The 26,453-nt window shown below is 39.0% G+C and overlaps 1 long non-coding RNA gene across 2 annotated transcripts in view; it reads left to right on the top strand.

Annotated features, from left to right (window-relative positions):
• The first annotated feature begins 586 nt into the window (after positions 1 to 586).
• The window catches only part of LOC149748939 (uncharacterized), an 801,004-nt gene continuing 775,137 nt past the window's right edge, over positions 587 to 26,453 (top strand). Inside the window, exon 1 of one of the 2 annotated variants that reach the window (XR_016393539.1) lies at positions 587 to 3,990. This is a non-coding gene — a long non-coding RNA (uncharacterized LOC149748939). The remainder of the gene's footprint in view (positions 3,991 to 26,453) is intronic. The other variant, XR_016393540.1, reaches the window with a different exon arrangement.

The raw sequence follows: 26,453 nt of genomic DNA on the forward strand, positions 1-26,453 counted from the left end.
ATATATAAAAATAGGCTTAGACCTTTTGGAACGCAGACCTGCAGCAGTGCTTCTCAAAATTGGAGGCACATTAGTATCACCTGAGGAGTTTTAAAAATCCTGACACCCAGCCCAGACTAATTAAATTGGAACCTCTGGCAGTGGGACTCGTGCATGTGTGTTTTTAAAAACTCTCCAGATGATTTTAAGGTGCAGCCACGTTGGAGAGCAAGAGTCCTGTGCCCTTGAGACCCTAAAGTGGGGTCCTTGAATTGGCAACGTTGGTAACATTGCCAGTTTGGCAACATCGCCAAAAACCTGGGTTTTTTTTAGAAATTCAGAGTCTCAGGTCCCACTCCAGACTAGTAAATCAGATTCTGCATTTTAACAGGATCACAAGTTGATTTATAAGCACATTAAACTTTGAGAAGTACCAGCTTCTCCAAAGAAAATGAACTCTCTACTGATACAGATAATTGTTTAATAAACTGAAATTAAGAGTGGAAAATCAAAATTATCTGGAATCTCACCATTGTTGTTTTTTACATCTCTCTATAAATATACCATTTATATTATACTTTCATACTTTGTATTTTATATGCATTATTCATACACTTTATACAGTTCATATCTTACATTTTAGCTGTTGCTACATATGGAACATTACTTTGGGAGAATTTTTCCACAACAAATTGAAAAACTATTTGTAGAAAGTCCGATAACGTGTTTATTATTTACACGTAATAAAATTCAATCAGGACTTGAAATTCACTTTTGAAATCACCAATATTAATTTTAAAAAGTCCCCCTCATGTCTGATCGTAGAGGTTCGTACTACTGGTCTAAGCCTCTTGCCTAAGTGGACGAAAAGTGAGGAAAAGTCTTTTATGATGAATCAAGACAAAGTAACCTCAACCTACAAGTAACAGTCATGGAGAAATAATTTCCCTTTCTTATATTTTGTTATTCCCAGGTATCTTCATGTTTCCAAAAATTCTTAAAACAAATCCGTGCATTAAATTTGCTTTAAAAATCACTCTTACACTTGTATGGAATGAAAGCGAAGGGGGGTTAATATTGAACGGTTGTGGTAAAAAGAGAGTTTTGCAAAATGAAGCTATTTTTATGGGCTGTTGAATTTTATGGGCTTATAATATGCATCCAGCGAATTATGAAATGAAAGAAAATTGTTTGAATAACACTTTAGACTAGCTCTCACTGCTTCGCTGTGCTAAGTAGAATGTGGACCCCTGGGCAGTGGGATATAGTGTTAGTGCTGATGAACAGAAAAGGGGTCAGACCACGGTAGGACTGGGGGATTTGTAAGGTCCACTAAATCCTGGTTTCCTAAGGACAGTCCAGGCTGTTGCTTGTTGTCATGGAATAATCTTAACAGTGCTCTCTTTCACCTTTAAAAATGTCCTGATTTACGTATATTAACACATATATATGGAATCTAGGAAAATGGTACTGATGAACCTATTTGCAGGGCAGGAAAAGAGATGTAGACGTAAAGAATGGACAGGAAGACACAGCGGGGGAAGGGGAGGGTAGGATGAACTGAGAGAGTAACATTGACATCTATACACTTCCATGTGTAAAATAGATAGCTAGTGGCAAGCTGCCGTATGGCACAGGGAGCTCGGCTCAGTGCTCTGTGATGACCTAGATGGGTGTGGTGGGGGGCATGGGTGGGAGGGAGGTCCAAGAGTGGGGGATATGGAGATATATGTATCCATATAGCTGATTCACTTTGTTGTACAGCAGAAACTAATACAACATTGTAAAGCAATTATACTCCAATTTAAAAAAAAAGCATCCTGATTTAGAAATAAAATACATGGTTCTACACAGAGAACACCAAATCCAATTCCATTAATTTATAGGAGAGGAATTTCTGAAGCGGTTGACTGTACTATTTCTTGCTTAAAATCAACTGCAGCAACCACAAACAAAACTTTTAATGGCTCTCTGTTGTCCTCTGGATGGAGCCCAAACTCCTTAGCATGATACAGAAGCCTGCATGATTTGAGCCCTGTTTACCTCTCTTCCTCTCTTTCCATCTCTCTCTGTCTTCCCCATATTCCTCTCTCACTTTTGCTCTTGTCCACCTGTCATTCTTATTTTATGTCATATATTTGCACATACACACCGAGGTAGTGCTGTTTTCTCTATATTTTCAGCTATTCTCTTTTTATAGATATCCGATAAAGTTGGACCGGCAGGCTTCCAGGTGATACCAGTTGATCACACAGAGTAGCAAGAGGGCAGGTGTTTTCTTTTTGAGTCAGGTGTCAGAAGCTCAGAATAATTACATTTTGGAGGTCATCCATTTTTTTATACACTATATTTGCTGTAGGTCTATCTTATTTTCTTATTCCCATTTTCCTTTAATTTCAATTGTCTTTATGACTTGCTTTTCAAAACTTAAATTTTCCTTAAATCTTTTTAAAGATGAGGCATGAATAAATATTTGAATGCCAGACATGGTGCTGAACACTGAAGATCCAAGAATCAATAAGACAGGGACCCTTCCCTGAGACACTTCATCATCAGGAGGGAGAGTCATACCAGTCCCGACAGTTTTACCACATTGTCGTAGGCATTACAAGGTACTTCCTTCTCCCACTTCTCTAATTTTCATGAGAATGGATTTTCTCTAAACAGGTTCTAACCTTTCTCTTCCCCTTTACTCACTTTGCCTCTAGAGAGATGATTCAACTTACATGATTCATAAATGTGGGAAGAAAACATTGATTATGCTTGGAGGCAGGGGAAACCAGCACTTCTGTACCCAGATGGATAAACCTCTCTAAACTGGGATTCAACAGTAGGAAAACTGTCAGGTACTCATGCTAAGCTATATTTTCCATCTTGGCCTTTATCAATAATAAAGGTCATAGCTATTTTGCTCCCCCCCCTTCATCATTCCTCGGTTTTATTTCCCAATTTGTTCAGAATCTGAGCAAGGAAGACGTGTGCTATTTATCGGAGACCCCTTGGAGACACCAGCATTTGGTGCATGGACTAGAATAGTAAAAACTAAAAATAAAAGACTTGAAATTAGGGGAAGCAAAACACACTCTGGAAAGGCTTTTGGTGAGGCAGGCTGTTGTGACCTTGGCAGTTTGCAGAGGCTTATATTTGGCCAGGGGGAGTTTTATAGTTGTGCTGTTTGCTTTTAACTGCTGTGGCCTGGGCAAGAGGCTTTAAACCAGTCAAGTATTTGGCGGTGGTAAAAGTGTATAGGGGCCCACATGAGTGCTGTGAGAACAGACTGGGCCGAGCCAGACAGCCTCATTGGGGGATGGTGGGCCATGGAGGTCTTAGTGAATACACGCAGTGAAGGCAAGGATCCAGTCAAAGTATGCATGTCTTTTTCTTTTTTTTTTTTAAATTTGCATTTCTGATCACCACGTGCAGGCAAACAAGCAGAGGCATGGGCCTCTGAGCCTCAGTAAGAAAGGATTTCAGGCTGGAGCTACAGCTGGGGCTGAGGCAAAATGTTATTAGAGGAGAAGAGAGCCTCCCAGCCTTCTAGCCATGAGTGAACGGAACGATATTTGCTGCTTTGAGACCACAAGGCACCTGGCTTCTGGAGGGACCTCTGAACACTAAGGTGTTTTTGGATTTAAATAGTCAGTGGAAGGGCCTACGGAGGCAGGGCCTTGATGGGCTGCCCCAAATTCCATTCTGTATTTGGGGCCAAAGGTAAAAACGGAGGGACTGCAGTTAGATTGAAGTGGTTTCACCTGGCAAGAGGCCCCGCCCCTACGTGGTATCAAGTTCGCTCTGGGTTGGGTCTTACTTAGAACGCGAGGACTCTTCCTCGCACGGCCTATTTCTGAGGCAGAGAGAGCCACTGCGGAAGAGGCGCTGCAAATGCCCGCTCACACGGGAGCGAGGGTGCTGTATCATGAGGAAGAACCTACGTTCAGCTTGAAACTGTGGAGGACGGAAACTGAGAGGTTTTACTAAACTCCATGGGAGAGGAAAACAAGACAAGACCTGGTGAGTAAGACTGCTACAATTGTAGGTTTCTCCATTTTTCTAGCTAAAGCGTCTCTCTTTGAGAAGTGATAGGATGCATACATATAGACCCTCTTTCTCAATATTATAAGTGGAATAGTGCCAAAATGAATCTCTAAAGGAGAGATTTCTGGAGTTAAGTTCACAGGCTAAGAATTCTGAAAAAATTGACATTGGCTGACTGACAACCAGATGAGGCTGAAGCCAGAATGTTCTCCATTTATCCTCTTCCCTCTAGATACCATTGAGTCTCTGCTGTGGTCTTTGCAAATAGTACTGAATTCTGGGAACATAATTTTGAAATGATTCGTTGAGTTTCTACTGTGGTCTTTGAAAATAGTACTGAAAAATTTTGAAGTTGTTTGGATTCGGTCATAAGATGAATTATCAGATTATATATATAATGTTTAATGTAAATTCTAAATTCTGGTTGTTAACTAAGACGTGTGTGGCCTTATTTCGTTTGGAATAACTGAAAGGTACTATAAGTCAGTGGCTAGGAATGCATCACGTCGTCAAAGGCTGTTCTCTAATTTGGAAGTCTGGCTTGCTCTTCTTGGAGTCAAAGCAGTTGAACAAACTGAGAAGACATCCACATTACCATTACAGATACAATATAATAAAAAGCATGCTGTGAGTTTATTTTAAAATTGAGTCTATGACTGCAGTCAGATTGCTCGCTAAGGATTTTAACACAGCTGAAATCCATTCTCTAGGAATATTTTGTGTTTCCCTTGAAGATTCTACAACCGCTTCTTTGAGTATTGGAATAATATCTGTGTGTATTCTATTTTGTTTATGTCTTGCGTTGTGTACCAAATGCCTTCACTCATTAACCTGTGCATTAATATTGTCTCTTTACTAGTTGGTTAAATGTTTTTCCATTTGTTTCTGTGTATTTGAAAACATGTGTTTCCACTTGCCCCTGGCATCGATAACAGGCTGGGGCTGAAACTAAAACTTCTGGGTCTATGTAGCCTTGCTTGAAAGTAGTAATAGGAATTAAGTGCTTACTGTGATTTTAAAATTGTAATATTTAAGGCACTAGAGTGGCAGAACTAGACAACATTGTGGCAGATATACTGTTCTTTGCTTCTTCTCTTTAATCAGAGGTATTTTAGTCTTTAAAAGCCAACAGCTGAGCAGGATATTTTCAGCGCCTTTGCAAGAAGGAAGTGACGCTTTTCAGTCTTACAGGCAGTGAAGTCCGTGAGCTGCTTCAGCTACTTTTGGCAATGACAGTAAGCGTTAAAACTACAAACGAAAACGTTTTAAACGAAAGCTTTTTTGGTTTTAACAAAATGTACTACTTGTTTTTGTTCCCTTAAAAAAAAAAAAGTTCTCCCCAAAGGATTGCATGTGGGATAGACTTTGTGTAAGACTCTTGTTATTTATTTCTTTTCTTCTGTTCTGATGAGGAGGGATGGGTCCCTGTAAATTTTAGACAGGAAACCTACATTTGCACAGCAGTTAATCCTTAGGTCGTTCTTGTTAGCAGAGCGGAAGTGCACCACTTTTCCAACAGAGGGCAGTGTGTATTTGCTAAACAACAGAGCTTTCCTTGAGTCCCAAGGTGTGGAAAACTGTCCTCTGCAAAGAACAGAAAGAACACCAGGAAACAATTTCTTTCTTTCAATTCTGCTTCTTCTGTAGTTTTGACTGCAGATGCCATTTTTTTTTTTTTTGGTAAAAATTGTTAAAAAAAAAAACAACAAACCTTTTTCCTCTCACGTGTCCCTGACACCCAAGGAGGAAACGGAGAAAAGAAAGGCAAAATGCATAGAGTCCTCGGTACCATGCCCAACATATTTGCCCATTGCTGTACCAGCCCCTCTTGATTCCTTTACCTGAACTTCCAGCCTTGAGATAAGAAAAGAGTCCATGACAGGCTCTATCAATGCTGGGATTCCTTTTGTACATTTCTGTGCATCTTGAATATTTCCTTGACAGAAAAGCAGCTTGGAATAACTTGTGAAATAAAATTCGTATGTAAGCTTAAGTGTTAGTCACTTAAAAGATGCTCAGTTTCTCCACGTAAGATGAGTTGTGAAACTACCTTCTTGGCCGGGAATCCTCATGAAATTGCAGTTGATGAATGTAAGGAAATGGATATTTATTGAATGTTTGTTTTGTGGCCGGAATTACAAACCTTGTACAATTTATCCCATTTATTTTTTATTTTATTATTTTTTTAAACATCTTTATTGGAGTATAATTGCTTTACAATGGTGTGTTAGTTTCTGCTTTACAACAAAATGAATCAGTTATACATATACATATGTCCCCACATCTCTTCCCTCTTGCGTCTCCCTCCCTCCCACCCTCCGTATCCCACCCCTCCAGGCGATCCCAAAGCACTGAGCTGATCTCCCTGTGCTATGCGGCTGCTTCCCACTAGCTATCTACCTTATGTTTGGTAGTGTATATATGTCCATGCCACTCTCTCGCTTTGTCACAGCTTACCCTTCCCCCTCCCCATATCCTCAAGTCCATTCTCTAGTAGGTCTGTGTCTTTATTCCTGTCTTACCCCTAGGTTCTTCATGACGTTGTTTTTCCTTAAATTCCATGTACATGTGTTAGCATACGGCATTTGATTTTCATGACATCTTTAAGAGGTGGACATTATGAATGTTGTTTTATTGGGAAAGAGAGAGAGAGGTCAGGTGACCTCCTTAAATCACTTGGCCAGCAAATGGCAGAGCTAGGAATTTAACTTGGGGCTCTTTGATGTCAAAGGCTGGGTGCATTCTAAATTCCCCAGTTTCTCGTCTTTATTAACCCTCTGCTAGAGGGCTGGTTCTGGGAATTCTTGAGTACTTGTGCTATCGCAATTTGGAATCATAGAAAACCTTGACTCAACATGTTAAACCTACCATACACATGTAGGGTAGTCAATCATTCTCTTAATGTATTTTTTTAGTTTTTCTTTGCCCTTAAGAAATATGTTTTTTTCATGGCCTCTTTTCTGGTATGCCTGGATGAAAAGGCCATATAGGCAAAAGAAAAATTTAATATGAGGAAATTGATGTTCAGCACATGGACCGAGAGGTGCTCTGTTCGTATACAGGTCTTCCTCGAGTTTTGTAAGCTGACAATATCCAAAACGGAAAATGCATTTAATACACCTAACCTATTGAATATCAGAGCTTAGCCTAGCCCACCTTAAATGTGCTCATCAGAGCACTTACATTAGCCTACAGTTGGGCAAAATCATCTCACACAAAGCCTATTTTGTAATGAAGTGTTGAATATCTCATGTAGTTGACTGAGTGCTGTATTGAAAATGAAAAACAGAATGGTCATCTGGGTACAGGATGTTTGTAAAGGTATCAGTTGTTTACCCTCATGATCGTGTGGCTGGCTGGGAGCTGCGACTGCCACTGACCAGCGTCACAAGAGAGTCTCACGGCATAGTCCCTAGCCTGGGAAAAATCTTAAGCTTTCTCTATCCTTTACGGTTCCTGTGTGGTTAGAGAAGCAATGGTATACTAGAGGAAAGGGAAGATATGTCCTGAAGGACTGCTTCTAAAGGAATAGTATCGCGACCACTTGGAAGAAAGAAGCAGCGAAAGAGGAGGCCAGTGGCAGAACCACTGAAAATTCTTGAGCAGGAAGCTAGTGAGCAAGCGAGCACAGACCAGGAGGACTCAAGCTTCAGAAAGAAATCAGTATGACCTCAGACATCGTCATCAGACACCAGCCCATCAGACAGAGTGGGTGCAGATTGCATTAGCCTCTCCATGATTTGAATTTCTTTCCCCTAAGCACAGCAGTCTGCCTCTTGAAGGGTATTCCTATTGGCATAGAGAGCCTCTTGCCTTTTCCTTTCATAATGAGTGAACACAGAGGTCCAGGCAGTCAGAGGTGGAAGCCAAACACAAGTGTTTTCAGAAAGCCTCTGGAATAAACACTGAAGTGCTGTATTTCATAACCCTACACAAAACTGACAGTAGCCAGCTGTTGTCTGAGCTAAACACCATCCTACAGTGCCAAGAGCCACGAGGCAAAAGGGAGAAAGTGAAAATAACTCCTCTTCTACTGAACCATAGATGACAGATTAGCCAAAAAGGACCCTGGAGGAAGCAAAAGTCAATGAGGCAAAAGTCCTTGCAAATGACCCCTGCTTGCTCCCCTTTACCTCTCCAGAAATCAGCCACCCAAATGGCCTTTTACTGGTGCAGCATCTGAATGCAGTCTCTTCCATCATGATTCTGCGTATTTATTCGGAATCTTGCAATAATTGGATCTCATATCACTAAACTTCTCCAAGTGTTGGGCTTTTACATATGGTTTTTTGTTTGTTTTTGGTTTTTTTTTTAATGGTTTTTCCCTTACCCGATTTTCTGTATTACCATCTCTTCACCCCTTTTATTCCCTCACAATATGATAAGTAAGAAAGACTTAACAACTCTTGTCCTCACTCTTATGTAGTCTGCTGTCAGAAAAAAATTTCTCAGGCTCTGGAAGGCTTTCTAGACTAACCCTGTGAGCAGTTCTTCCCAGAAAATAGAAATTGACCATTTTTTAAAATAGGAGTCCTGGTTGGTAATATAGGGAACTCTGAATGAGAATGTTGTTTGGCCCAAGGTAAAGAACAATGAATTTCAAGGCTCTTTTTTTGATCGTAGTTGTAGTAAGAGTAGACGTGTGTCCTAGGTAAGCATTTTATTAAAACACCATAAAGTTTATTTTCTGGGTGTGTGTGTGGGGGGTGTATGTAAAGGTACATCTGGGAGCTAATGTAGGAAAAAGTTTGAAAGCTAAATTGTCATGTGTAGTAAAGTAGCATCATTTTGAATCCATTCCTGTGAAGAGGAGACAGAGGCTTGTGAGGCCTTGAAATGTAGAGGAGAGACTTCCCTGGTGGCGCAGTGGTTAAGAATCCGCCTGCCAATTCAGGGGACATGGATTTGAATCCTGGTCTGGGAAGATCCCACATGCCACGGAGCAACTAAGCCCATGTGCCACAACTACTGAGCCTGTGATCTAGAGCCTGCGAGCCACAGCTACTGAGCCTGCGTGCCACAACTACTGAAGCCCACACACCTAGAGCCTGTGCTCCACCATAAGAGAAGCCACCGCAATGAGAAGCCTGCGCACCGCAACGGAGAGTAGCCCCTGCTTGCCGCAACTAGAGAAAGCCTGCGCGCAGCAACAAAGACCCAATGTAGACAAAGAATAAAAAAAAACAAACAAACAGAAATGTAAAGGAGAAGGAGCTATGTCTTTAAAGATTGGGTCTACAACATGGTAAGAGACTGGGACTTAGTAAAAAGTATGTCTCTTAAGCCATAGTCCTGTGTTGACTCCGGCCAAGGAATATTCGGAGAGTGTTATCTGATGTTGACTTTCAAGTTGGTTACTATTCTGTGCTCTGGACCAGTCACCCTATGATGTCTTTGAAACCTTCAATTCAAGTTCACTGTGTACATCTGCCTTAGAGGGGTGATGCTTTGATGGATGCAAAGAGGGACAATAGACAAGTGTAAGTTACCATGGGTCAGAAAGAGGAAAACAGGCACAGGAGCAGGGACAATGGGAAAGTGCTGAGAAATCACTGAGTGCAGAAATTCATAAAGAGAAGTGATGAGAACAAAGAACCCCACTCTCACCCCAAATCCACAGATACTCCAAGAGAGTATAGACCATACCATAGTACCTGGAATGGGGAGACCAATTCATTTTCTTTAGTTATTAAGGATAAAAAGGACCTCTGAGGGCTGTGGATATCTAATTATATTCGTTTGCCCTTTTACGTTGAATTCAATTGAGTTTTGTGTGATGACATTTATTTTCCTAGCTTGACATGTAGTTGTTTATCAGCTCCATATTTGCTCTGCTGAATGTTGATCTAAAGTAAGTTGGAGCTTAAACTTAAGGTGATTTTAAGTTTGATTATCATTTAATTTTCAGGCAGACATTTAGCCCTTGCTTTGCATTTTAATGGAGAAATGTTGAGATTTTTTTAAAGTCAGGAATATCCACTTAAACTTTTTAATATGCTTCAGCTTATCTTTTAACACCTGGTATTACAGGAAGTGTGCACATCCTAGAAAAGAAGTGGGTGAGAGGACAAGGATGGAAGTTTATAAATCATCAGTATATGACACTTGGCAACTCATTTTTTAAATAAATTTATTGATTTATTTTTGGCTGCGTTGGGTCTTTGATTTATGCGGGCTTTCTCTAGTTGTGGCGAGCGGGGGCTACTCTTCGTTGCGGTGCTCGGGCTTCTTATTGCAGTGGCTTCTTTTGTTGCGGAACACAGGTTCTAGGTGCATGGGCTTCAGTAGTTGTGGCACGTGGGCTCAGTAGCTGTGGCTCGTGGGCTCTAGAGCACCGGCTCACTAGCTGAGGTGCACGGGCTTAGTTGCTCCGCGGCATGTGGGATCTTCCTGCACCAGGGCTTGAACCCATGTCCCCTGCATTGGCAGGCAGATTCTTAACCACTGTACCACCAGGGAAGTCCTGACAACTCGTATTTTTTAATTCAGAAAGTATGTAAAAGTAAACTTAAGAGTTAATTTGAGCAAACATTGGTTCAAATTGGGCAGCATCCAATCTAGCAGATAGAAAGGAGTACCATGGAGCTGTACAAAATGAAAGGCCTTTATAGGCAGAAGGGAGCGAGAACAAGGGAGTTACACTAGGAAAGTCAGGCTGGTTATTACAAGATTGCTTTAGGGGGTAGCAGGGGTCCCTCTGGCAGATTACCTAACTAATGCTGGCCAGGCGATTCCTAACTGACTGGTTTAAGATTCCATTTCTGGGGGCCCCAAAACTGTAAATAAATCTCAATTTGGCTATGTGGGGCTTAGCATAAGCAACTCCATTTTAGGCCCATGGTGGTGTTTTTTTCTATGAATTCATGTGCACACATACGTCATATCCTTTGTAGACATGGGCACTTCCAGGTAAAGGAAGGCTGCTCGAAGGTTTCTCCCCATTCTCCTCCTCTTCCCTCCTCTCTGCTTGAAGGAAATCAGGTTGTCAAGTCAGAGCATCCTAAAATTCAAATTGCTGTTTTACAACTTACTTGCTATGTGACCTTAGGCATATTTCTTCAGTTTTCTCATCTCACAGTTTACTCACTTATGGAATCAAAGTAAAAACACTGTGCAAAGTTTTTGTAAAGAGTAAATGAGGAAGGAGTTGTGGGTTGTTGAAAAGAATAAATCAAATGAAATATTATATACCATAACTATTAGAATAATGGCAGAAGCCATATGTTCCCATCTCTCCTTTTTGTCTTAATCAGTTTTCTTTTCTTCCTCTGCTTATTACTATTATATTAAGAATGGATCACTTTCTCCTTGAGAAAGACTTTGGGTCTGTAAGTACTAAAAATTAACAGGGCAAAGTGGAAAGGGGAGGCTCCAGTCTTTTAACTCATCGAAATTTAAAATTGGACAGATGCAAATAGAAGATCATCTCATCCAATCTCTCTCTCTCTTTCTTTCTCCTTCCTCTTCTGAGCAATGAGTTGTTTAAATGAGATCTGACTGGAGCAGCTGGTGGGATGTGTGGGGTGTAGACAGAGTAGAGTCTCACTGCTCAGCTTCCACTTTATTTGCTGAAGGATCTAAGGTAACCCCCCCCTCCCAAAACCTTATATTAATCTGAAAAATGACCCATCTCATCCGAACTCTCTCATTTTTCAGATGAGGCACGTATTGTAGATTTTTCATTTCCAATTTTGATGATTTCCAATCATCAAAATTCAGGGCGTCCAGCCTGATTGGAAATTGTCAACTTTGACCTTTCAACTTGAATATGCCACACCTTGAAAAACCTCATCAATAATGGCTGGATCTGCAGGTGTTCGCAATCTCTGGGACTGCAGTCCAGATTCTAGGGCAGCAGAGAGGAGCCAGTGACCTCACCAGTGTTTTATCAAAACACCTCAGTTTTATTCTGGCATTTAATCTGCTACAGAAGCCATTTATTATTTCATCTTCCTGAGTAACGTGGACACTGTCACTTAATTAACTCACCATTTGACTGCATGTTTAAAACTGTCAGGTGGGAAGTAAATTTAGTGCTGTCTTATGATTAATAAAATGCTAAAGTCTCGTTTTGTGAGAGCCAAGTAGCTGGCACCTGAACAAAAGCTGCCAGGTTTGTTGATTGTTATTTGCCTTATATAATTATATGGACTGGCAGGAAAAATGCTGCATTTACTTGTTCTTTTTATATATTTGTTTTTAAATCAAGTCATTGTGTGTGTGTCAGGGGCTTAGTGTGGTTGGTTAAGCTTAGGAGTATATCTTACCTTAACAGATGAAATGAATTATTGTGCCCTTTAGCAGGTATACTTTGTTGAAAAGAAACATTTTGGGGTCCTGGAATCGATCACTGCATGTTTATTGAGTGATTATTCATGCTAGGTGCAGACCTAGGCTCATTTACTTACGTTGTTCCAACTAAACTTCCAAGAAATCTGAGAAATAAGCATTGTTCTTCCCATATTACAGATAAGGAAACAAAGCTCTGAGATGTTTAGTTGTTTGCACAAGGTCACATACCTAATATTGACAAAGAGGAGATTGAAATACAGAGATATTTATGTCTAAAATCAGTACTTCTGTTTATTCCAGTGGGAGAATTGTTTTGATTAAACCCAGTGAAATTGTTATGCTTTTGCAGCAAATATACTTTGCTTTGTCATTGTTTTTTTCTCCTGCTTCATGGCCCGCTCACAAAGGGGTTTGTGTTGGGGATCCCCAAGACCACCTCTATGTTGGGTGATTTGCTAAAAAGACACATAGGACTCAGCATATAGTTGCACGCATGGCTAAGATTTATCGCGATGAAAGGATACAAAGCAAGATAAGTGAAGGATTGAAGGATAATGGCGCATGGGCAGAGTCTGGAGAAAACCTGGCAGAAGCTTCCAAGAGTCCTCTCCCAGTGGAGGCACTGTAGATGCATTCAGTTCCTCCAGCAATGAGTTGTGACAGTGTGTGAAGTGTTGTCTACCAGGAAAGCTCATTAAAGACTCAGCACCCAGTGTTTTTTGGGGACTAGTTACAAAGGTGCTCTGACTGACATGTATCAAAATTCCAGAAGGAGAGTGAGTGTTCAGCATAAACCACATTGTTTGCACAACTTAGGCACAGTGAGCTGCTCTTAGTGTTTAAAGAAAGTTTTATATCCGAGTAGGGAGCTGTTTGCCAATCAAGTTCCCAATGCCGGTTAAGGGCCAAGTTTATAAGCAGGCCATTCTAAGGACAGCAATCTCGGGGTTCCTATGTTAACTCTTATTTACACAGGATTCAAATAATCTCATTGAATGACCCCCAGTTAAACTATTATGTCATTTGTAATTCTTGAAATTTAATCAGAAAAGGAGTAAGGCTTATGCCTTGGAGTACTGAAAGGGACATGATGTATGTCAGAAATATGCCAAAACATCATTCATTTAGGGATTTTTCCCCTTCCTTTATGTATTTACTCTTGAAGTATTTACTGAATACTTACTGTGTTAGGAAGTGGCAGAGCATAGTGATGAGGGTCATAGGCTCTGAATCCAAATTACTGGGTTTAAATTCTAGTTCTGCCATTCAAGAGTTACATGACCTTAGGCAAGGTTCTTAACTTTTCTGTGGTCAGGTTTTCTTATCTGTATAATGGGTGCCTGCCTTGTAAGATTAGGGAAGATAAGTTAATAGGCTGTCTGGTACATGGTAGCTGCTATGATAGAACATGGATGATACAGGCAAACAAGCATGAAATTGCCTTACAGAGTGATAGCTGCTTCAGTGGGTAAAATTTTAGGTGCTATGAGAGCACACGGGAGAAACTGTATACAATCTGGAGGAAGATAAGTGGAGATCTGAGAGAAGGGAGACAGATGTTGGAAGTGGAGGGAGATGATACCAGGCCAAAGGAACATCACAGGCAAAAGGCATTGAAATGAGAGTGGAACGAGGAGAGGGAGAATTGTGTATCTGAATAAATGAAGTAATAAATGGTATGTCTGGAAGAGAGGTGAACTTGTAGAGATAAGCAGGGACCATATAATGAAGAGCCTTGCAAGTCCCATTAGGGAATTTTTACTTGCTTGAGGGAATTTTTACTTGGCCTGTGACTAACGAGGAGTCCTGGGGGGGACTGAACTTGGGGACAGCACCCTTTGGAAACACAAGTCAGCATGATCTTGATGGAAATTTCTTCTATATACGTGACTCCCTTACTGAAGATTGCATTGGCAGCTTCCCTCATCAAAAGACAGTGATGACTCCTCTCCCTTGGCACTTCCTCTCTGGATAGAGATCAGGAACATTCTGGGCTGGGTTGAGACAATTTTAGGGCCTGCCAACAATAGATCAGATCTGTTTTAATCTGCCTTACCCTATGAGAATTCTGGACATGAGAATTACAAAAGGACAGAATGGGGACATTTGATTTTAGTCACGTCTAGCAAAAGTAGCAAAGGAAACCACCTCTAAACACTAATATTTACGTCAGTGCTCACCTAACTGCAGCACAGTCCGGCCTTAGACTGGAGTCTAGTGAAAGGTTATAACCATGATTTAGGGGCATGTTTTGATTCTGTGTTTTCTTGGCCTCCTAAATTTTTTGACTGATGGTTTATTCCGTTTTCTTTCCATATGCTTCTCCTTTTACTGGTCATCTCTTTATACTTTGTTATTTGCTTTTAAAGTTTTGCTCACACACAGACACATACAGGAAATGATTTATAATGAGAGCACCAGCCATAATAATGGATATGCCATTATTTGTGCAGTAAAGGGAAGTGGAAATAAGTAATTTCCTGCTGCTTTTGCTGATTTTTACTTAGGTAATATTGCCACTTGTCTGTAAGATACATTTTTTCCATTTGGTGCTAAGTAAAAATGTCATCTTAAGCTAACTTTATACAACATATAACTGTTAAACTAAAATTTCTAATTGCTTTTTTTTTTTTAACATCTTTATTGGAGTATAATTGCTTTACACTAATTGCTTTTTATGTGAGGCCACTGCCGTACTTCTTAGACAAAAGTGTTCTCACCCAAGGCTCTACACTTTAGAAGGGTCCTTTATGTTTGTCTCTGTCTCTCTCTCTGTCTCTATCTCTCTCTCTGTCTCTCTGTCTCTCTCTCTCTCTCTCACACACACACACACACACACACACACACAAACACACATTTATTGAGGGATACACAAGTAACTCGGTCAGTTGGCGTAGAGAAGCCTACAGTGCCAAGCATTTGATCCCATGTTTAGCACTGGCCAGCCAGGGTGGATCTTCTCCCCATCTTTTGTCCTATGTCTTTGAAATAAAAGGTAACTGAGTAAATACAGTGAATGTGGGTTGGTCTGCTGCTGATGGTGCAGATGGAACTTGCTGCAAAGATTGAAGCAATGGAAGCACTTTAATAGATAAAAGACGAATCAGTATAAGTGTCAGCTTTTCCTCTGTTAGCATGAACATGAAAGATCTTGCATAATGAAGTAACTTTCCCATATAAATGTCCATATTCTTGTTTCTTACTCCAGTGCATGTTTCTCATGAATTAGCACAATATTGGCAACCATTGCATATGGTGGCTGAAGAACATTTTTGTAAGTCTAGACCTCGCTGTCTGATACGGTAGCCAATGGCCACAGGTGGCTATTAAAATTAAATAACATTAAAATTTAGTTCCTCAGTTGTACTAGCCACATTCAAGTGCTCATTCACCACACTTGGCTAGAGGTTAGTGTACTGGATGACACAGATAGGGAGCATTTCCATCATGGCAGTAAGTTCTATTGGACCACACTTGTCTAGATGTAACGTGATATTTCCATTCTTTATCAGTGCTGTATACTGACTACTAGAATAATGAATAGTTATAATAAATATTTAATTTTAACTTATGTTTTAAATATTTAGACATGTGTTAATATTGGTCTCCATTTATGCTTTTTCCCTGAGCCCCACAAATAGAAGCTGAGGTTTATGAGGCCCTTGTCCTTTCTTTTTTTTTTTTTTCCTTGTCCTTTCTTAAGGTGACTGGTGTATTAGGAATACTGATTTTTGTGGGTCTTGCCCTAATTGCACTATTCTGAAATCCTTGGCTATATGTGAACCAGATCCATGATGATGATGTGTGGAAGCATTTCATAACCACTTGAGAAACTGTAATTTTGTAGCACAGTTCACCTAATATATACTTTCAATGATACAGATAAACTTTCATGAAATGTATCTTAGTAATCGGCATGCAAAGACATTCTGGCATGGCTTAGTAAGGTAGATGTTATGGTAGCGCCTTTTGGGTGTGCTAATCCCATTCCATACTATGGCCATTGGAGACAGCAAAACACAATCTCTGCTTGACTTTAGGGGCAGTGAGTATTCCATGAACTTAGAAGTGGATTCCGTTTCATTTCATGATTTAGTTCTCTCACTTCCTCTCCAACACCAAACACACCCTGAATTACACCTTTTTCTGTAACGGAAGAAAAGATACTTGGCTTTAGGAATGGCTGACTGACAATGTCACGCTCACTTCTGTGTGTCTGTCACATAATCTTTGCTTGCTTTAAATGGTGCTATATGATTTTTACCCTAAGAGAACATCTCTGCATGTGAATTTTATGGAGGGGCTTGTTTAGGGGAAGTATTAATACCAACAGGTATGAAATCTTTACATCAAGTAACGAAACTTTTTCCCTCCCACTGAGACCGTGAGGACCTATAAAATAGGAAAACTTTTGTTGTTGCTGTTGCTGTTGTTGTTGTTAGAGCCCTAAACACCCTCCATGTATCTAAGGAAACCTGTAGTATGTGATTCTTCTGTAGATTTTTAAATATTCCTCTGCAAGTATACTTTTAAAATTGGTTTTCTTCCAAAGTGAAAGAAGAATTAAAACTCTCCCAATTTTTGGTAAAAAGAGGTCCAGCTCTTTCAGTAGAACCATGGAAAAAATTGGAAGCTGGTAAAAGTGGCCACTATTTTAGGGAAATTGCATTATAGTTTTTACATTTACTGCTCAGATAAGTGGCCTTGTTTATGGAACATTTCCACACAAGGCTCACTGATTCTCAGACTGCTGAATCACAAAGGGGCTGCTTCTGTTAGAAGCAGTTACTTAACTTACTACTTAACTTACTTAACTTACTACTGATTACCTCATAAGTACATAATTTCTCAGTCTCTGGCATTTCGTTCTTGCTCTTGAGGTCATCTTTAACAGGGCAGAAAAGCTCTTCCCATAACTTGCCCATCCATGTGACAATATTTTGATGTCACTTGTCCCTGTTTATCATCTCTATTAGGAGACTGCTTTTTTAAGAGGGAAGAGATATTTGGTGTGCTAGTTCAAATCATCTCTGGGCCAACATTCTCTTAATGTTTAGAATGGGGAACAACAGAATCAGAACTGCCATAGAATTTGTTTTGATGGTGAAGTGGGGATGGGTTAGGAAACTACTAACAAATTGCTTTGTAAGTGCTTAATGATAACCCTAATGGAAATTTTAACAATATCGCAGACGCTCGTTAACTAGATAGGGCAACGCTTTTGTAAAGCTATGATTCATCTCCCTGTTCTGAAGTGATTCACGATGACAATGATTTTGAGTTAATTGTCCATTATGATACAAATTTTGTATCTATGGCTTCATTAATTGTAAGCGTCTGTCTATGTTAGATTGTCTGGCATCATTGTACTAATTTGCATAGACTGCAGAACACCCTCAAAAGGTTTGCTTGCATTTTCTCTAACGTGGCATGTGGGTCATTCCCTATCCCTAAGGAAAGGATGAATGCAAGTGGCACTGCAGTGGCAGAAAACCCTAGAGTGGCTAAGGCACTGTCTGGGGAAGACGGGAGATCTTTGGATAAGAAGGGTAGGCTCTGAACAATGAGGGGCTTGAGATGTTAAAACTCACCTACTTTCAGAGGAAATTAAGTGTTACGGAGAACATCAGCTTTGAAACCAGAGTAATCTAGGTTTCAGTCTCAGCTCTGCCATTCAAGAGGCTGTGGATTAGTAGAGTATACAGCATGTGTAAGAAAGCAGTTGGTAGTGGTGGTGGTTTTTATTGTTAATTACAGTACTAGCATTTAAATCCTGGAACCATATTTTCTTCCATAATATGCTGTATCCCTTGTGACTTAATCTTTTAAACCTTTTACTTTCTTATTGAAGGACAGTAACACCCACTCAATAGGGTCAAATTAAATGAGAACTGTAATTTGGAGCCTAGTAAGTAACAGTTACTGACTGGACAGCATTGCCTAGATTCAACTGTGTGCTTCTGTGCATTGTCAGTTCTTGACTCCAGCCTGTACTTGTGAGCATTTTATCCCCTCAACTCCTTGATGTATATACATATATAGCCATATGTTGTTCAGCTACAACCTATGGAAACACTGTGAAAAGGTCATTCTTCCTGACATAAGAATTCAAAGAAGATTCAAAGAATCCTTTGATTCCGGAAAAGTCTTATTCTTTTTTTTTTTATAATTTGGAGTTATAAATGTAAGCTAGGAGTTGGTAAATATAAGCTAGAGTTTGGTAAATATAAGCTTGAGTTTGGAGTTTGGTAAATATAAGCTAGAATTCGAAATACAGAAGAGAAGAGCTAAAAACCTTAACCCTTCAAAATCCATAGATGAAATATATTACACAAAGGCAAAGTGTTTAATGGTTATCAGTTATTCATTGATTCTTAAAAGTAATCATAATATACATCCTTGAGGCTGCTGTGCAACATGAACTCAGGGCTAGTGCAGGGGCAACATAAAGATGTAATAAATGGAGTTGATACTCACCGATTGTATGTTACTAACAAAACAACCTACATAACTGAGCAGAAAAATGCCTCTTAAAAGGGACTAAAATTATCTCCTTTGGGTTTGAAAAAATGTATTTCTTCCCATGGAAATTTGCTGTGAACCAAAATAGCACATACTAATAGTTATCATTTACGGAGGGCCCACTATGTAATGATGCTTTTTATTTCTAATCCCTATGGCAACCTTGCAAAGCAGATTTCATTATCCCTATGTTCCTGATGAGGAAATTGAGCTTGGGAAGGGTCAAATAATCGTCCAAAAATTTTTACAAAGCTACTAGGAAAAGTTGTGTTTGGGGTGCCTCTGATGTCACTCTTACTAGGTCCCTTGTCATTCTGTCCATAACGACACATGAATATCCCCCCTTATTAGTCAAGTCACACAAATTATGCTCAAGTACTTATGTATTTTTCTTTAAAGGACCAGAAAAGAATGAGTATGGATTCCTGTGCATGGAGTTACAGATTAGGATGAGTGGTTCTTGAGGTTTGTGTTTTCAATGAATTTTGAGTCAGCCACTGCGCCAGACACTGAGAATGAAAAAATCACATTTCATTACCTTCCAGGACTCGCAGCCTAGGGCAAGGATGACAAATAGCTGGTCCAAATACCATTATTCTCCCTACTTGTTCCAATAGTAGATAAAACTTGAAAGGAGGTCAAGTCAGCTCTTCAAAAATTCTTTCTCAACAGCGATTGCAGGCAATCTCTAACCATTGATTAAAATTAGCATACGACAGAAATAAAACTTGTTTGTCACTCCTGTTTTAGAGACTACATATAATCAGTCATTTGCAATGTACTGTGACAGGCTTGAAGAAGACTTGTAAATAGGTGTCTCTCTAGAACTACGGATTCCTAAAGGACAGGATGATCATCTCTAATTCTGGAGGATGGGAAAGAGAAGGCAGAGAAAGCTTCACACAGATTCTCAATCTTAAGGGATAGGTCAGAGTATGACAAGGGATGAGACTAGTGATTTAGGCAGTGGCCAAAGAATGGAGGAATTTATAGATTACTCTAAGGAGTTTTGAATCTACCCTGTAGGCAAAGGATTGTAAGATGCTAGAAGATTTTACAAAAGGAGTAAATCAATCAGGAAAGCCTTGTAGGAGAGGGCAAGACTTCATGGGAATGTGGCTCAGTGATGACACTTGAAATACTGCAATCCATCTTGGAAAGAGAAATTGAGGACCTGGATTAGAACAATAAAGTCAGTAATATAAACTGGAGGCATGATTGGAAAGCAGTCTATAGAGTTTGTATATGCATAGATCTGGTGAACATTAGTGATCAGGCATAGTGAAGGATGGTGTGAATGAGAAATTAATACCTAGGATAACTTTCTGATTTCTGGTTTGGGTTAATGAGTTGATTGGAAGAAGAGTGAGTTTTAGGAGAGAGACTTGGTGATTTCAATGAGGACAAGCTACAGAAACATTAATTCATGTTATACAGGAATATTTGGATTTTTTGTTTGTTTTGAGGACAAGTAATTGTTTCTAAACCAAACTTTAGAATATTCTCATTGAGATATTAGGAATTTAGTTTTGATGGTAATCATAAGTAAATTTTGTATGCCATTCATCTTTACTTTTTATATGCTTTACTTATTGGCAAAAGTTAGAATCAACAGGGACTTGAAGTTTATTGATTCAATCCTGAGTATGGAGCCCCTTAGAGGCAATGATTATTACAGAATCAACTGTATTCCTCCACATGAATATCAGTGATGATTTTTTTTTCCATTTCCATTCTGGTTTAGATCTCTTTTAGCTTTCCGATGATCATGATTCCAACTAGACAACTCCAATAAATTTTTCTTACTGGGGGGCATCCATCCATTCCAGATCCACCAAGCAGAGTTTACCGAAATCTTTTATTCTTTGTTTTTATTTGCAAAACATTGAACACTCAAATAGAAATCAACAAACTCTAATCAAAAGTGAAAATATTACGGAATTGGTGATCCTGATTTATTATGTCCTGACCACAGTGGATGCTCCAGGTAGCTCCTAGAAAGCTCCATTATATGGAATATCCTGTGTGTGTAGAGGGGACCTTGACCAGAACACAGTTTCTGTTTGAGTCATGTGGTAGTAATACTAGGTAATTTTCTTTTTAGTCAAGAACTACTTGGTTTCCTCAAACTGAATCTGAATCTTTTTATCTCTTATGATGGTAAAACTGTGTGTGTGTGTGTGTGTGTGTGTGCGCGCGCGCGCGCATGTGTGCGCACGTGTGCACGAGCACACCCAAGGTGGAATTCTATATATTTAGAGAACTTCATCTATGTGTTTATGGAGAGGAAGGGCCCATGAAAATTCCTACTATGTAGAAAACATTTCCACTATCTTCCTGACTTGAGGATAAAAATGACATTTGATAGTTTTAGTAATCCTTTGCTTCTGTGAAGACTTGTGTTAGAATTGCTTGCTTTACTTATTTGTATTAATTATGTTTATTGGGGATATATTATACAATACGTAGACAAGGCACTATTTAACTATTGGAGAAAGCCATTAGTTCTTTTGCTCAACCTGAGTACCTGATTTTTGAATAATACTCTCCTACTTGCCTAGGTGGTCTGAATAAGCTTTTTATTTTTTTTTTTACTAGCCTGAACTCAAGGAACTTTGGATCCAATTGTTGATACAAGAGACATAGTGTTGCATGTTAAAACACTATAAGAAATCTTTTATTTGGTCTCCTTCAACTTACTCACTCTGTAGATGTAGACAAGTGCTTTTTGTTTTTTGGTTTTTTTATCCTCTAAGTTTTATCATCTTCAAAATGAAGCTGTTGGGCTATGTAATTTTGGACTACGTGATCTAAAAGATTTCCCCCATCTTCATAACCACAATTGCTTGACCTTATTGATTGTGAAGTGAATAAAAGAGACAAGTGTGATTTTAGAAACTGAGAACACTATGGTTGGACTTATAAAATCGTTGATCAGATTTGGTGTTTTTACTAAAGGAAGAAACCATATGAGTTGATAGAATTCTGTACCAGAGGGTGGCTTCTGAGTTCAGGCCTTTGAGTTCCTTCCCTACTCTATTACTCTCACATGGAACTCATGAGTGCAGTACCTATTTGATGTCATGCTCTTTTAGACTGAGTATGCTTCAGGGCAGTCTCAGCTCTAATGTGACCCATACCCAGCTTACTTTGTCATGGGGAGGGGAAGTGTCTGGGCCACATTGTAAGAAGTTGTAGAAGTTTTGGAAGAAAGAGAGGAGTGGAATTTTTTCCCTTTATTTAGAGGACAGAACTGGAATTTCATGCAAATTCTGTTATATCATCAACTGCTGATAAACAGTGAAAAGAGATTAAATAATGGGGAAAATGACAATAAGGATGAATGAATGAATATGAATTTATCAAAATTTTTGCTGCTTGGGCACGATGATGTTTATCAGCTGGGTTTGGTTTTCTTTCATAATTATTATTTTCTAAACATTTAAATGGTTTCCTTAGAAGGATTGTATAATAAATAGCAACAAACTCATGGTCTAGTGCTTGGATCTGTGTAAAAGCTTGTCCCAGATTAGTTGAGTTACTTACTTATCTATGACCCATTTCTCTGGAGGATGCTTTTAGCTAGTGTTTTCTTCTCTGCCTTATTATGACAGTGGGTGAGAGTGAATTCAAATTCTTAATGTGTGACTCTTTACAGCAGAAGATTATAAGGACCTGTTCTGAATAGAATATGCTTTATTTCCATTAAGTGCATATTTTCTTTGTTTGCTGAGTTCTGTATTTGTGTTTAAACTGCCCTTATCTGGTGTGCATTTCCAGGGGTAAAAAATAACCTGTTATATGTAGTAAGTCTGGCTAAGATTTGGGGATGAGTTCTGCTCTTTATTTTTTGCTCTTCTCTATCTCAGAAATAACAAAAGTGTACTGCTTTATTCTCTCCAATTCTATCATATTGTTGCACTTAGTAGACAAGACAGTATTCCTATGTCTTAAATAGAATTGAAATCTACATGGCTGTGTAATTTTACACAGCCAATCCACTTCATGATGTCAAAACACTTTTATTTCTGCATGGGAGGTTTCCTACCTTGGTCTCATTAATATTGCACCTGTTTCTTTACTTGTGGAATCACTGATAGGCTGCTAAGTAGAATTCAGAAAGAGTCTTCATAAGTATAATGAATTTGGTTTGAACTAATTGAGAAATTATGAATTATTTTAAAGATTTGACTTGGAATTAAGGTAACTTTTGCACTATCCGCACTAAAATGCTCTATGAAGCAATTTAAAAAAATCAAAAGATTGTAGGCAAGCAAATACTTCTTTTTTTTGGTTTCCTTCATTTATAACTTTAAACTTTTTCTGACTATAAAATAAATCATATAACTTACAAATTTTTAAATATAGAGAAAGCAAGAATAAATAATCATGTATAATCCTATCGAAGAGGAAAAGCCACTCTTAAATGTTTAAACTCAAGTCCTTTTATTTAAAAATAAGGAAAATGATATACTTCATATTATTTTGAAATGCTATATTGTTACATAAAATATTTTATACATTTAAAGAATCTACATAATTACATGTATAAAATTTATTGAATCAGTTTATTATAAGATATGTGAACTGGTTTCTAATTGTTTATTATAATTAATTCTTTAAAAATTTTTTTATTGAAGTATAGCTGATTTACAATGTTGTGCCCATCTCTGCTGTACAGCAAAGTGACTCAGTTATACACATATATACATTCTTTTTTTAAATGAAGTATAGTTGATTTATAATGTAATAATTTTAGATGAACGATTATACGTAATAAAAATAATGCTGAGCACTTATTAAAGTCCATACACTATTCTTTATTCCAATAATTTTATCCTCCCAATAATCCCATGAAGTAGATAATATATTTGTCCTCATTTTAAAAAGGAAATGACTGAGGCTTAGAGATTTTCTATCATTTGACCAGGGTAGCACAGCTAGTAAGTGTGGATTTAACCCTTGTGCTCCAGACTCTGAAGTCCGTGTTTCAGTTACTGCACCCTATTGACTACGTGCAGGAGTGATTTTCCCTAAAGAATAAATTTCTATAAGTGCAAATGCTGATTCAAAAAATAGGCAGAAAAATTTTTATGGTTTGACAAATTACCTTTCAGAAGGACAGTATCAATTTGTAGTCCCAACAAGCAGTCTTAAAAAATATTTTTAATGTAGGTTGTTTTTGTTTTCTGTACGTGGACCTCTCACTGTTGTGGCCTCTCCCGTTGCGGAGCACAGGCTCCGGACGCGCAGGCTCAGCGGCCATGGCTCACGGGGCCCAGCCGCTCCGCGGCATGTGGGATCCTCCCAGACCAGGGCACGAACCCGTGTCCCCTGCATCGGCAGGCGGACTCTCAACCACTGCACCACCAGGGAAGCCCAAGTTGTTTTTGTTGAAATTGTTCTTACTCTCCTTATTAAAGTAGGCATAAAATAGTTGAAAGAACTTGGTAACCTGGATAATGTTGCTAATAATAATAATAATAATAATGTCATTAGAGTAGTATGCAGCAGCTGTTGTTTACATACAGCCTTTTTGTGCAAGGTGTTATATATTGACCTTTACCTACATTAGCTTACTCAATCCTTACAACAGTTCTGGAAGGCAGGAATTGGTATCTTTGTTTCATAGCTAAAATTTATGGAAGTTATTATAATTGTTTAGGCCATATAGTTAGAAAGCAAAGGAGTAGAAATTGGAATGTTGGTCAACTCCAGATCACCCACCTGTATACATAACCTATCAAAAAAAGACAGGACTTGAGCTCATGTGGATTTTGTTCACTGCTGTATTACCGTCGATAACAGCAGTTGTCAGATACCATGTACAATAGTTAAACTTCCTGTATTCTAAGTTCCTTGAGAACAGGGAACAGATGTTTTTATCAACAGTCTTTCTTCAGAGTTCTCATCATGGTGTCCCTGATGAGGACCTCACTCACTCCTCCTCTGTAGCTGGACCCATGTTTCTACCCTGTGTCTCAGAATATCTTTGATCAAAGGTAGGATTACATATCTATTATCCAGTCACAGCACTTTTGAGAATGAAAAGGGGATCCTGTTCATAATAATGCTGTGCAAACAGACATAACCTGAGTTTGTCCTGGGCAAATTTGAACATATTTTTACCTCTCTCAAAATTTCTCTGTCCAATATTCCTCTGTATCCCCAAAAACCTGTTTGTCTTCACCTCTCACTGTGCCCAAAGACATCTCTCTCCAAAGTCCCCAACCTAAGGATAAAATGTCTTATGTCCATAAGAACAAATGACCACAGAAAAATAAAAAGCAGTTCTTGGAAAACTTAAAAAAAAAAAAAAAAAAAAAAAGCTCTTGGATAAAGAGACTCTTACCTCTAAAAGAGTTCTTTTTAAGGATTTCCCTAAATTACAGTCATCTCTCAGTACCCACAGGGGTTTGGTTCCAGCATTCCCCTGCAGATACCAAAATCTGTGGATGCTCAAGTCCACTGTATAGAATGGCGTAGTATTTGTGTATAACCTATGCATGCTCTCCCATGCACTTTAAATCATCTCTAGATTAAGTATAATACCTAATACAATGTAAATTCTATATACATAGTTATAAATACAATGTAAATGCTATTTGTAAATAGTTGCTGGCATGCAGCAAATTCAAGTTTCAATTTTTGGAACTTTTTGGAATTTTTATCCTCCCAATATTTTCTGTACCTGGTTGGTTGAATCCACAGATGGAGAATCTGTGGATGTGGAAGACCAGCTGTACGTACTTGAGCCACTGAGCTAGTTTTGCAAAGGATAAACAAAAGGATAGTTAGGACCTGAAGTTACTGTCGTGGCACCATTCTGAAGTTGGATGAGCCTTCCTCCCCACTCCAAAACTGGGTCCCGATGGCAAAACTGATGACACTATACATAGAGCAAGAAGATACAAAAGATTTATTACTCACATACTGAAGCTTTCTGAGGAGGGCAGAGCAAGTTTCCCAAATAAGTCCAAAAATGGCTTGAGGGAGCAAGAAATGGAGACTAGCCAGGGGTTTTTGGGGGGTTGGGCAGTGGGGATTGGTGCGTGTTACTTGAACTTCCTGATGGTGCCAAGAGGGCAAAGGAAGGAGTGGGGCTTGAAAGCTGTCAACAGCCAAACATCAAAAGTGGAGTCAGACCCTTTATGACAGTTACCAAAACACCTGGGAGTTGAGTTACTCCGCTGTGCTCTGGGAGTCCTTAGGTATGGCTTTGCCAGCCTGTTGGCTGCACGCCTCCTTAGAGCACAGTTCCTATAGACTACAGCGCAAGTGGAACCCCCAGAGGTGCAGCATGGATGCCCTGTGTGTACTTCCCCCATTTCTTCTTCCCATGTGCAGACTACAGTAAATGTCCAAATCTTGTTTTAAAAATCTGGGTCTGTGGTCCTTATTGCTGAAAAAACTCAAATGGTTATGAATTCAAACCTTTTACCTAGAAATGATCATTATTCTCAATCCAAACTAGTAGTATTTTATTATACTTGTGTTTATATTTTTTAGACCACTGACACTTATGAGCTGTTTACTTGCAAAACAGCTTTCAGTTCACAAAATAAATTTAAGTGTACATGTAACAACAGCAGTAGTAATTGGTGTTTTTCAAATGTGTGTGGCAT

The sequence above is a fragment of the Delphinapterus leucas genome, chromosome 6 (assembly GCF_059928025.1).
Source record: "Delphinapterus leucas isolate spDelLeu-1000000601 "Yukka" chromosome 6, BTC_Dleu_Yukka2, whole genome shotgun sequence".
In the NCBI taxonomy this organism is placed as follows: Eukaryota; Metazoa; Chordata; class Mammalia; order Artiodactyla; family Monodontidae; genus Delphinapterus; species Delphinapterus leucas.